At 38.8% G+C, this 12,805-nt stretch overlaps 1 long non-coding RNA gene across 4 annotated transcripts; it reads left to right on the forward strand.

The window, feature by feature from the left end:
* Window positions 1-10,543: 10,543 nt before the first annotated feature.
* Window positions 10,544-12,527, forward strand: LOC121746546. Of its 4 annotated transcripts, none has more exons than XR_006039049.1 (7): window positions 10,544-10,682; window positions 11,110-11,244; window positions 11,399-11,522; window positions 11,601-11,912; window positions 12,021-12,092; window positions 12,192-12,331; window positions 12,420-12,527. It is a non-coding gene; the product is annotated as an uncharacterized LOC121746546 (long non-coding RNA). The 4 variants fall into 4 exon arrangements; XR_006039048.1 differs by having other exon boundaries at window positions 11,399-11,511; window positions 11,601-11,920; XR_006039047.1 differs by having other exon boundaries at window positions 11,399-11,511.
* The last annotated feature ends 278 nt before the right edge of the window (window positions 12,528-12,805 follow it).

Consider the following 12,805-nt stretch of genomic DNA (forward strand, 5'->3'; position numbering starts at 1 on the left):
TTTGTAATGATGCTTTGAAGCCAATGATTGGTAGTTAAGATGATACTTTTGGCTTATAAATGATAGGTTTACCGTATAAAATGATAGTTTTTCCGGATAGAATAGACCCATGAACTTGTTATGTTCCTAGGAACGCTCCCACTATGACATGGTTCTAAAAATCTTAGGTGTTGAAGTTGATTTTATTAGTGCATAAGCTTCTAATGGTATGACTCTTTGGTAATGTGGAAAATTCGATATCTCTCTTTGTCCTGAGAGTTATCACGCTGTTAGGCTTTTAGTTCCTCTCTTGATCTTCAAACAAGAGTTCTATCTTTGAAGATTATAGAACTTATAATCTTACATCATTTGGGACAACCTTAAAACATGTCTGATCAGTACTCAACTCCAATTACTTGGATACCTTTCCAAGATGTATTGCAACAACATTACACCTTGAGATGTGCTAGACTAGGGTCGCTCTAGTCCACAACTCGTGTTTTGTAGAAGGTACTGATGATGGTAGTTTCTTTAAGGTGTATCTCGTTATATCTAACACTTATCCCATCAATGATAAGATTTTCATGAGTACAACTCATCACTTAATCAAACTTGTCTTAGATAGACGTCGATTCCTTCTTACATAACTATCTCATTCTTCAGAAGGACGCTTGGATTCGTCAATGGAGGTTAGGCTCCCACTACTGATCATAACCCATTGCTTGTCTCCTTATGGTGTAAACCATTGAGACTTGCTAGTCTTTCTATGTTGCACTTCTGTAAGCGATCTGGATCGAATGATTCTCACTTATAGTGCATCAAACAGACATTCTCGACTTTCAAGCTATTTAACAAACAAATAGTTAAAATCTTGATGGTCTGGATCAGTCTGAACAATAGCTAAGTATTTTCTTGGCCTTAAGACTAAGAGCCATAAATACTTTATCATTCATTGTTTAAGAAGTTGATGTGTTGTTTCATACTCAATCTTGTTGCATTTGTATCGTTTCAATACTATGATGCCTTAAACATCAACCATAAAACAATAATTGAGCAAAAATAGCTCCCACTGCAACAAAAACTTAACTGGATCAAGATCTCTTACTTAGAAGTTGCATTTCCATGTAAGCCATTGTCCTTCTTTAAAAGAGGTCAGTCCAACTTACAAAACATCTTCACTCGCTTCAGACAAACTTTGATGACAATTCAGGCTCTCCCATTTCCATATCTAAGTCTTTTGTTCAAATGAACTAGGACTTAGGAAAAATGCAGCCTTCATGAATTCGTCATCTATCATGTTACTTTCCTCTAACAGTAATATAACGACTAATATTCTGAAGGTTTTCTACTTTTCAGTTAAACCTTCTTGTAGTCATTTCTTATTACTTTAGGCGATGACTTGAGTCAGAAAACTATTTGAGTGATCAAAAGATTCCTCAAAACATTCTGTCCCTCTAGGATATTCCAATCGAATCATCTTGACAAATTCTATTGACATCCATCTTTCATCGTCACTAACCAAGACTTGTCGTGCTACTTAAAAGAAAATAGCTTGACCTAATTCCTCAAAGAACTTGTCAAGTACATGCAAGATGCATTCTTGAACAATCTTCGTGGAATTATGTCGAGGAAATGGAGGACATGAATCAGTGAGTATAAACTCCAAGTTTTAGCGATGAGAATCTTATCCATTTTTCATTTCCAGTCTACATAATTTTGGCATTCGAGTTCATTTCTTTAAGGATCGCAGACAAAATATGAACGACATAATGAAGATTTGGCATATAAACTTATTATCACACACTTATGCTCAATACATAATCGCAAATAACCACAAAACAATTATGTATCTTGCAACTGTAAAATTAAAATTTTGTATCCCCTAGATGAGGTCAATACGCATTAAAATCTTACAATTTTACTGGTCACAATCATCGACGAATAGTCCAGCGACCATAGAGTAGCATGGCCGCCTAATGTTTCCTAAGCAAGACCACCGAATTTAGCATTACAGAGTCTCATTTCTACAACACACTCCCATAACAATGCTCATGTGCTGCTAACAAGATCAAGCTATCTCATAAATTCTGTGTGAACTTCTGAATCTCGTAGTTTCTTAGGATTATTGTCCCCACAAAGCAGGTGGCGATAATATTGGAAACCACATTCTAGTTCATACTATTTATATTTGAGAAGTCCGCCTTATGAACTCGCTATTTCTTAGGATTATTGTCCCCACAGAGCAGGTGGCGGTAATATTAGAAAAAAGCTTCATAAATTGCAGACCAATTGATGGAGACCATATACAACGCACTTTTTGTAATTATCGCTTAGATATTTATATGGTTTTTGCATAATTATCACATAAGCAGATAAAACAGATAATCCACTTACAAAGATAAACACCAAATAAACAGATAAATCCATTTAATGCATGACATTTAAACACACTGGATAATTAATGACAATTATTTAATCTAGTCAAGGGAGAATCAATTAAATAATTATGTTTTATCTTGGATAATTATTATCCAAATTCATTTAGGATTTGTCAAGATAGTGTTAACTATCTAAATCTATTTAGGATCATTCTAGATTTTATTTCGATAAAATCAAATCCTTCAATTCAAGATAACGTTGATCTAGGATTATCATTATTTAAATCGTTCTAGGATATTACTAGATAGAAACGTTTCCATCATAATCCATACGATAAATAAAATCCAATCAACCAATATTTATACAAATCTTAATTCTATTTAGAATAGACGTCTAGAATATATCAAATATTACTTAGGATTTCTTTGATAAATTAATTTATCTAAATCCAATTAAATACAGATATTCTTATATATTATCTTTATCCTAATCTATCTAGGATATAAATCCAAAAGATAAGGATAATCATGGATTAATACTTATTTTAATCCATCTAGGATTTGTCTTAAATCTATTCAAATCCATAGGATAAAATAAATTAATATTAATATTAATCCTGATCCTAATCCATCTAGGATTTATTCTTGGAGTAAATCCATATAAATCCATAGAATTAGATAATATTATATTATAATTATTCAAATCCATCTAAGATTTATATAGGAACAAATCCATATAAATCTATAAGATAAGATTAAAATATTATATTATCACTATCCAAATCCATCTAGAATTTATCTATGAATAAATTCATTTAAATTCATAGGATAAGAATAAAATAATATTATTATTATCTAAATCCAACTAGGATTTGTCTTGGAATAAATCCATATAAATCCATAGGATATAGATAAAATTTAGATTATTATTTTCCAAATATAACTAGGATTCATCTAGGAATAAAATCCATATAAATCCAATGAATAAGGAAAGAATCTAATTAATCCATGATTTGATATTAAATCAAATCTTATATAATACATAAAATCCATAAAAGATATATTCAAATCTTATTTCCAAATTCATCTTGAATATTTTCCAAAATAAAATCCAAGAATCTAGGGAAATCTTACCAAAAGATTTTATTTCCATTAAATAATAATATTTTAATGATAACTTTTAATAAAATAATTAAATAATCATTAAAATAATCCTTCATCGTTATCTCATCGTACGAGGTTCGCACGAACGATGAACGACGAAAATCCGATGAGTTCTTCGTCGGAATACGACGCACACGGCGTCTCGGCCACCGGCGCGCCAGCGTCTCGGCCAGGAGCGTGCGCGTAGGCGCGGCTCCTCTCGGCCAGTGGCGTGCCCCTCTCGGCCAGTGTCTTGACTCCCGTCTCGGCCATCCGAGCCGTCGGGTGGCGCGCCGGTGCGCTCGCCGCTATTGCAGCCTCCCGATCGGTGAGCGATTGGCAAGCTTTTTTTTCTTTTCCGAAACACTATATATACACGATTTGCACGTCATTTTCATTCACACCACTTGTTTTAACGAGTACTCTCTCTATCTTAATTTTTGTACAAGATCAACAACGCGAAATGGAGCACAACAACGAGCCTACTCCGGGAACGAGCAGGTCTCAATATCCCACGGTACCCGTGGGAGGTGGATGGGGTCCGAAGCCCGGGTACTACTACCCTTGGCAGCAGTTGATGCCCGGGATGGCACCCGGGGGTGGTACGCCGGGATGGCAGTGAAGGGGTTGGCAACGGAAGCATGCGTTCTAACGGATCACGTATATGAATCTATTTTGCAAATTATTTAGACAAATTCTATTCGCGTAATTAACACATGTATCATGCTCATAACTTGAATTTCAAATATGTTTTAGCACAAAAAATCCCTAAAACATGCTTGCTACGGAGTTAGCCAATTTACCTCGTTGATTCTCCAAAGAATCATCGATTGCTCGCGCCTTCTCCACGATGATCTTCAATACTAGACCACGGGATCTTCTGACTGGTGTCCCAAACTGTATCTCGACATCAAGGTGGGCTGATCTTATCTAAACACTAGGACTCGAATAAAGAAGACAGAAATTCCTCACGGAGGAGGAGAGAGAATTTTTGAGCTCCTCTCAAAATAGAGGGGGACGAAAATTGTATTATGAAATCCATTGATTTTTGGTCTCCTTTATTCTCCTATTTATAATAGTTACATATTGGGCCCAGTCAGAGATCTATGGAAGGTTTTGGATATGGGCTCCCCCAATTAGCTTTTTACTAATTAAATTGAACTCATAATTTAATACAAGCTTATATTGGAATATTACGAGCAGCCACTACAGAAGTAATATTGAACTCCCCATCCAAATCCGAAATTACAAGTAATTCGGGTTTCCATTTTATTTATTATTTATTTCCCGCACTTAAGATATAAATGTCCATTAATTAATTAAAGTCTGCTATGAACTTAATTAATTAACATCTTATTAATTCCAAGAGTGGACTTAGCAAGAAACACTTATTTATTATTCATAGAGTAATAAAACTCCAACTGGCCAGTTTCCGAATAATAAAACCTTGTTCAAGCTCCTCTTGAGGACATTATCAAACGAGATTCACCTCGCGCACGATTCAACATAAAAGCAATCCTAGCACCGCTAGATAATGATCACCACTACCCAATATACCTGGATTGTTGGGTGACAAAAAACCCACACCTTTGGTAAGTCAAAGTAGTAGATACTCAATATCGTATGCTCAATGCTAACGTACATTGATTAAGAAATAGATATTTATCAAGACCTCGTCTTTCAGTAGATAACATAAAGACACGTCTTGCTGTTAGATCCATTCAGTGTTATACCACACCAACGTCATCTTATTTCAATATGGCTTAGAAATAATCGGACTGACATTGCAACCTTTCACGATAGGTAGCCAAAGTCTATCTAGGTTGTGAAATTCTTCTTCTCTTTTGCAAAGCATTGCTTAGAACCGACTGTAGTACCTTAAAGTGAGCGCAGCCCACGACCAGTCTACTAAGCAAAAGACGTAGGCTTTGTTTACTTCTTATGCATTTAAATGTTTATAAAACATCTTATAAACGCACAAGCAAACACAATGTAATAATATATTGATTATATTCGTGCAAACTGCTCGAATGATACTGAATCGGGCCAAAAGTGGATTGTAGAGTTTTTCCGTACACAAGCAAGATTCTATTCATGCGAAGTCGCTCAAAACATGCTTTTCAGTATACTAACCCTAACACGCAGGGGATGCCGGGGGGTTCGGCGATGCAGGGCGGGCAGGGGGTACCCGGGGGTGTTACTCCGGGATGGCAGGGGATGCAGGGGGTCCGATGATGCCGGGGTGGGCACCCGGGATGCAGATGACGCAGGGGTACCCGGGGATGCAGGGGACGCGGGGGGGGGGGGACAACGTCTATCGCCCCAGTTTTGATTTTGGTACTGCTTCTTCGCACACATCGACCCCAACAGAGACGCGGTTCACAGGGTTTGAGACCTTCTCCTTAGAGGAGTTGGGAATAGATCTCGGGGATGCAGGCACTCCCGTTCAAACGGGGGGAGTAGGGCGGGGTCGGGGCGCGCCCAAGAAGAAGAAGGGGAAGAGGGTGGTCGGCGAGTCGTCGTAGCCGGCTGGTGACGACAGCCAGCCACGGAGGAAGTGGACGGACGCGGAGAACGTCGCGCTGTCCAAGGCGTGGATGAGTGTCTACGATGACCCCCTCGCCTCGAATAATCAGAGGATCCTCAACTTGTGGGCTAAAATAGCAGCATCCTACAAGGCATTTTGCCCGGCGGGGAGGCCACGCAGCGGAGAGGAGTGCCGGAAGGGGTGGGACCGAATCCGGTCTGGGGTCTCCCGATTTTTGGGCTTGTACACCAACGCCCTCCGAATGAAGTCCAGTGGCCAAACTGACGAGGACTGTAGGAGGATGGCGGAGAAAGAGTTCCCCTTGCCCGGGATTTACAAGGACTTCACCTACTGGAACTGCTATGAGGTGCTAATGGACTCCGAGAAGTTTCGGGCAGGTGTCGATGCTAACTGGCTGAAGAAGCAGCGCCTGAATTATTCCGGTGATTACGCCGGCGGCAGCAGCGGCGGTTCCCACGACCTCCCCGAAGATGCTCAGGATACCCCGTCCCCTCCCGCGTTTACTCGCCGCACTCGCCCGGTTGGTCAAAGGGAGGCGCAACGGGCTCGCCAGAGGTCCCAGGAGGTCCAGTCGGCATCCCCCCTGTTGGCAGCTCGACAGCCGACCTTGTCTTCTTGGCGCGTCAACAAGCACGGGCTCAGATGATCAAGGTCATATATCAATGGAAGAATGCAACTGACCCCGAGAAGAGTTTTTTTCACGCGGTGCTCGTGAGTATGCGAGAGGATTTAAATCCCGCCGCGGCACAGGTGGGGTGCTCTGACGTGGGCTCAACTGTTGCAGATTTGGGGGTCCCGGATAGCGGCGACGACGGCGACGACGGCGAGGAGTGAGGTGGAGGCGGGGGGGGGGGGGGTGGGGGCTCGTGCGTCGATTATAAGTTTTTTTTAAAGTAATGTAATTTTTTTTGATGGATTTTTTTTAATTAATGTACTTTTAAATTTTTAATATTATTATTGAATTTTCCCGTATATGTTTCGTAAATTTAATTCCATATTTTGTGTGATTGTTAATTATTTGTTTTTAGTCACCATCATCATCTCACAGGTCTCTAATTTCTCCATTTCCATTATTCAATTCGAAAAATCCCCAATCATCTATCAAATCGAATTAAAACAGAGCACATTTTGATGTAAACGAATTCAATCGGCGTGGTGCGGGTAGCGCCACCCAGCAGAAAAAAACCGGCAATAATGGCGGCGTGATTCCCCCGACCGTGACGAGAAGCCGCTCGTCACGCCTATCTCGAGACCTCAACATCAATCCTTAAACCCTAACAAACCCTAATTCATCCTACATTGCGCTTCTGCCTGAAGACATTCACAATTTCCACCAAAACAACACTCCACCGGCGTCGTTTCCTCTGCCGCCGGGCGTGACCAAAGCGTGTTCCATCCTGGAAGCCGTCGTCGATCTCAACTTCAGCACGACATCGAATCTATCGACGACGGAGCAACTCAAGGCGAGGAAGGCGAAGCAGGATCCAATTTTGGAATCGGAGATCGTAGGGAGTAATATTTTAAATGAATATTTATTAAAATAATTAGGGAGTAAAAAATTATAATTAATCGTCTAATTTGGTCAAAATCGGGATTAAATCTGTTGACCGTTAAAAACTAACGGAACAGTTAGTCCATGACCAATTGTGATCCGATTTGAAATATTCAGAATGCAAAAATTCAAAAGATAAATTTTAGGACCAAAATCATAAAATGAGCATATGTTCAGGACCAGTTTTGGCTTTTACTCTATATTTTAATCCTTCCTTCAATTTATTTTATTTTTATATGGTACTTTAATTGATAAACAAAAAAAATTAAAAGAAACTAAAATTGTGATGATGTGGAAAATGAGGATGAGTGGATTTATATGGTGCTATTGAGGATATTTTGGCGGGATGATAAAATGTTTACATGGTAGAAGAAAAATGGAAATGGTAAAAAAATTATAGGGCGGGATTGTAGTCTCATATTGTGAATACTCTCATTTTAGTTACACCTGATATGATTAGAATTAATAATTTACTAGTATTATTTTGTAGATTCAACTATCCACTAATAATATATAAATATACACTTTTATTGATAATGTGAATCATATAATCCACTAAAATTATTTGTCACGACCACACTTTTTAAGGATAAAAAGCTCGGTTGATCGCGACTAGTGGGGGAATAAAGAAGAAGGGGAAGAAATGGAAAAATGATCAAAGGGCACGACATTTGAAACAAATGGGAAACTTAATATTGAATCAGAGTCTCAAATCACGAAGCGACAATAGTCCAAAAATTTAAGAAAAGATAAGAGTTTAAAACTTAGAGTCGCGGAAGCATTTGAGAGTTAACTACTACTATGTCACACAAATAGCTATTGAAATATTTATCGAACACTACCTTCGTTCCATATGCTCAACGTTCTCCGTCCTCGTCATGTCTCAACCTGCACGTATGGAAAATACATGCAGGGCTGAGTACTTGATGCACTTAGTCAACTCATGCCAAAAATATTTTCATCAAATAAAGTCATGCCAAACCATCGTTGAGTGAATATAGAGTTTTACTTTAAAAATATCGATAAACACTAAAATCATTTCTTTTATCGTAAAAGGTATCTGCACATACAAACATCATCATCATCCATCATATACCATATCTGAATCATCTCATGAAAAGAGAATGTGGCCACAAACTCGATCACTGGATCAGCCGACCCAAAACACAGCTCACGATCCCCATCAATGTACACTAGCCTGAGTAAAGGCTCACCCCATAGTTAGACCCGATTTTGTTAACCATTAGAGTCTAGTAGGATTTTATCCCGTAGGCAATTCAAAATAGAAGAATACGACATGACATAACATTCAGACCATCCCCTTATAGCACCACATTCATAACTTTGAAAATAAAAGAGTTTAGGTAATAAAGTCCACCTCGAGCACTTAGAATTTCCATCTTTAAAAGAATGTCTCCTCTGAACTTAACTAGCGTGTGGAAGAAACCCATTTGCAAAGCACATAAGGACACATTAATTTATGATTTTTGAATGCATGAATCCTAAATTCAATTATATTCTCGTCCTTCTTTAGAATTTTGGATCTCGTCTTTTCTTTGTTCTTTCCTTGGGCTTCGTAAATTTCGATTATTTGCAGCTTCCCGAGGCATCACAAGCGACGCTGGCGGACCACTCACGTCCTTGAAACTCGTATCGTTAGTCTCATACTTATTCATCCTCCTCGTAATGAATTCGGGAATTAAATAAATTAGCTAAAAGATTAACTAAATTAAATTGGGAACTAAAAAATAAATATATTTCACCCTTTCTTGCGTGGAAATCCAAACAACGAAATAAAAATATGCGATCCCGAGTAAAAGAATTTAATATGGGCCCAAAATATTTTACCTATTTACCTAAGCCCAAAACCTAAATAAATGTAAAACTAGCCCAACACTAGATATAACTAAGCCCTACAGTATATAAATAAAAGAAAAGAATCACCCCCAAATTTGAATCACCCCCAAATTTGAATCTCTCTCTCTTGCTTCTCACCGATCCCCTCTCTCTCTCTCCCTCGCTTCTCACCCTTTCTGTTCCTCCAAATTGAAAAAAAACTCTAAACTAGAATTGGACTACTTAGCTATCGATTCTCCGGAGTTTTCTTCCTCGACACTGACAACCCTTCCTACTGCGACACCACCGCTGCTGCTATTGTTTCGGCTGGTAACCGCTGCCGTCCCCGCCGACGCTCGGTAAGTTGCTTCACATTTAATTTGCAAAAAAAGTTTAAAAACCTTGAAATCTTTACTAAAAGTTTCAGAAATGAAAAGGGTTTGGAAATGTCGTCGAAAAGGTCTGGGAAGTGTCGTTGTGCGTCGGATGCCTCGCTGCCACCGCTGGTCTGCCTCCGCCACCGCCGCTGGTCTGCCGGAGGGCAGAAAATCCGGCTTGAGGTCGATATCTTATTTCTTTAGTCAATTTCTTGTTTACATTGTGACTTCATACATTATGTGATTCATTAATCTTGAATTTGGTATATTATGAATAGGTGGAGAACTAGTTCCTACGGCACAAGCTTCATTCTGATTCAGTGGTGGGGCTGAGGTACTGTGGCAATAGCCTCGGGTTGTCCTCTGTTTCCAACTTACGCACTGGATGTATACCCTCTGTTAACCGTATGATTGAGAACCTCTCGGATTGGGACATAGACACCTCTGATTCTGAGGGTGGGGGCTATGGTGGTCGCGACTCCCCTAAGGCATCACCGCGGGATGATAAAGTGGCCAATGGTGGTGCAAGACACATTTATTTTGCCAATGCACCTGGGAATTATAATGATAGAGTCGTTGTAGGGCACCGTGATTCTGCTAGGATGTCTTCTGAATCTGTCACTAACTGAACTCCACCCCGGACACCACTAGTGGCAACAGCGTTTCAGTGGAGAAACGGAACAATGAAGGGGCTAATCCATCTAGCACCAGCGTGCAGCCAAATATGCAAATGTGAAGGTAGCAGTGAAAAACAAAGTTCCTCTTGTAAGGTCGTTGACTTGAGCTGTGTTACATTCTGTATTGAAACAAGTAACACAGCGACCATACCTAAGGTTCACGAGGAATATGTTCCCTCATTTATTTTGGAGGTAAGTTAGAAGCATAATCTGTTTCTCTCAACCATGCATATTTATTTTGTTTTTTTTCAATCAATTACTTCTTTAACACCTGATATTGATCATTGAATCAAAATATGTCTCGGAATCTCAATTGTTTGTAATGAGTAACTCCGTTGTAAAAAAACTTTATATTCCACTGTTCCACAAAGAAATATGTCAGAGATGACGGATGAATTAATAAAATATCTTTTTCTTCACTTCTAGATTTTGCGTAGCTAAAAGTACATTGTTGCAAAAAGCATTATCAATTTTTTTTGCTAGGAGATATTCTAATAGGAACTTTGGGATTCTTTATGCCAGATGAACATGAGAGATCTTGAAGTTAATAGTTCTCATTTAGCCTCTTTTCATGGAAGCAGATCTTCTAATACTTGTATATTATCTAAATCCGATGCAGTGGTCTAGGCAACTGGTATGCTGTTTTATCTTATGATGCATCTGTGCGTCTATGCCTCCACCCATGGGCAAGGAGCTGTATGGGAGCTCCTCCCTTTTTGGAAAATGAATGTTCACTGCTTAGGGATGTATTAGGGTGAGATAATCTCTGGATTTTATTTTTAATTTTCTGCTGCATATGCTGATTAGTTAGCTTCCAAATCATATTTTGGTTTCTTTTGCACTAAAGAAAGTTACTTAAAAGGGCATATCTAGTACATTAACTTTCCTTGTTTAATTTGCCGGTTAAGAAATATATTATTAAAATCAGAGCAAGAGCTGCCGAGGAACGATCATTCTGAACTTGTGGGTGAAGGCATTTACGTAACGTCTAAGAAAACCATCGGGAAGGTTAAAGTTCAAGGTGTATAAGTGGTATTGCAAGAAAATTGTTTTCTGCTTCTTGTGCATGGCTTGTATTTAACTGTACAAAGTTTTTCTATTATTTTTCAGTTCGTAAAGTGAAAATGGGGACGGAGCAACCCACTGGTTGCATGTTTACATCTTTAAAGTCTTCATCCACGGTGAAGCTGGAAACATTTCAGCAAAGGTTATCAAATGTGAAATTGGTTGTTTCATCCAACAGAAAAAAAGGAAAAAAAGAAAAAAAGGAAAAAAAGGAAAAAAAGAAAAGAAAAAAAGCTGATATTGTAAGAGGCTCTCTGTATTGCATAGAAGCGTTGCACACTTAATTGTTGGGACTCGTAGATACTTGAGAGAAGTACCCAAGCTCATAAAGTGCATCAACTTATGAATTGGTGCAAGGTATGCAGGTTTCTTACATTCATTCATTCTATCATATATCAATATGGATTCTTGTTTCTCATTCAATCTAACTTCTACTCGGATTGTATATCTTGTTTTTGATTGCAGAACCATATTCTTGTTTGTTGAGATTGAAAAGTTCACCCGAAGAGGATGCATTGGGAATGTAACCGGTATCTGGTGAATCTCGTGTCTTTTATGTTTTGTGTCTCATTCTACTTCTAGGTCATATGTTTGGCAGATCATTGATAAGTGAATTATACTGCTCTTGACATGCAGCTTGCCAGATGGATTTGGAGATGATCTGATAATCGAAGTCCATGATTCGAAGGGAAAGTATTGCGGGCATGCTCTTGTTCAGGTGGCTGACATTTCTGATGAATCGGTACTTGATCTTGAGATGCATACACAAAGCTCAGGTATCATGAATGTGCATTGCTGGTTACCTGGAATGGCTATATATGTTTCCACAATTGTTAAATGCATTCTTGCTTTTCGATCTTTTAGATACCTTTCATACGTTATGGATATCTCCACAGCAACAGTAGATTATCTTGATTTGGTGCACGACATTCTGCTGCCAGTGGTAATCAAAGACAAAAGTAAGCTCACATTGAGTCACTAAGAGGTAGGTCGTTATGTGGCAAGTTGTCGTTTTGTTATCATTTTTAACATTTCCTGGTTATTGTATGATAGTATCTAATTTAATGTCTTGATTGTTTTCCTGATCAGGCCCGTTTTCTGGGAGAAGTTTCTGTTCAAATTGAGCAGATATTCACTCTAATCTTCGAGAATTTCAAGTAACTTGATGAATCATCGATGTCGGGTATTAAAGATGTATTCGGACCTGCAACAGGATTGGCTGCACCTGCACTTGATCCAGCTTTGAAGCT

Source organism: Salvia splendens, chromosome 9, assembly GCF_004379255.2.
Source record: "Salvia splendens isolate huo1 chromosome 9, SspV2, whole genome shotgun sequence".
NCBI lineage: Eukaryota > Viridiplantae > Streptophyta > Magnoliopsida > Lamiales > Lamiaceae > Salvia > Salvia splendens.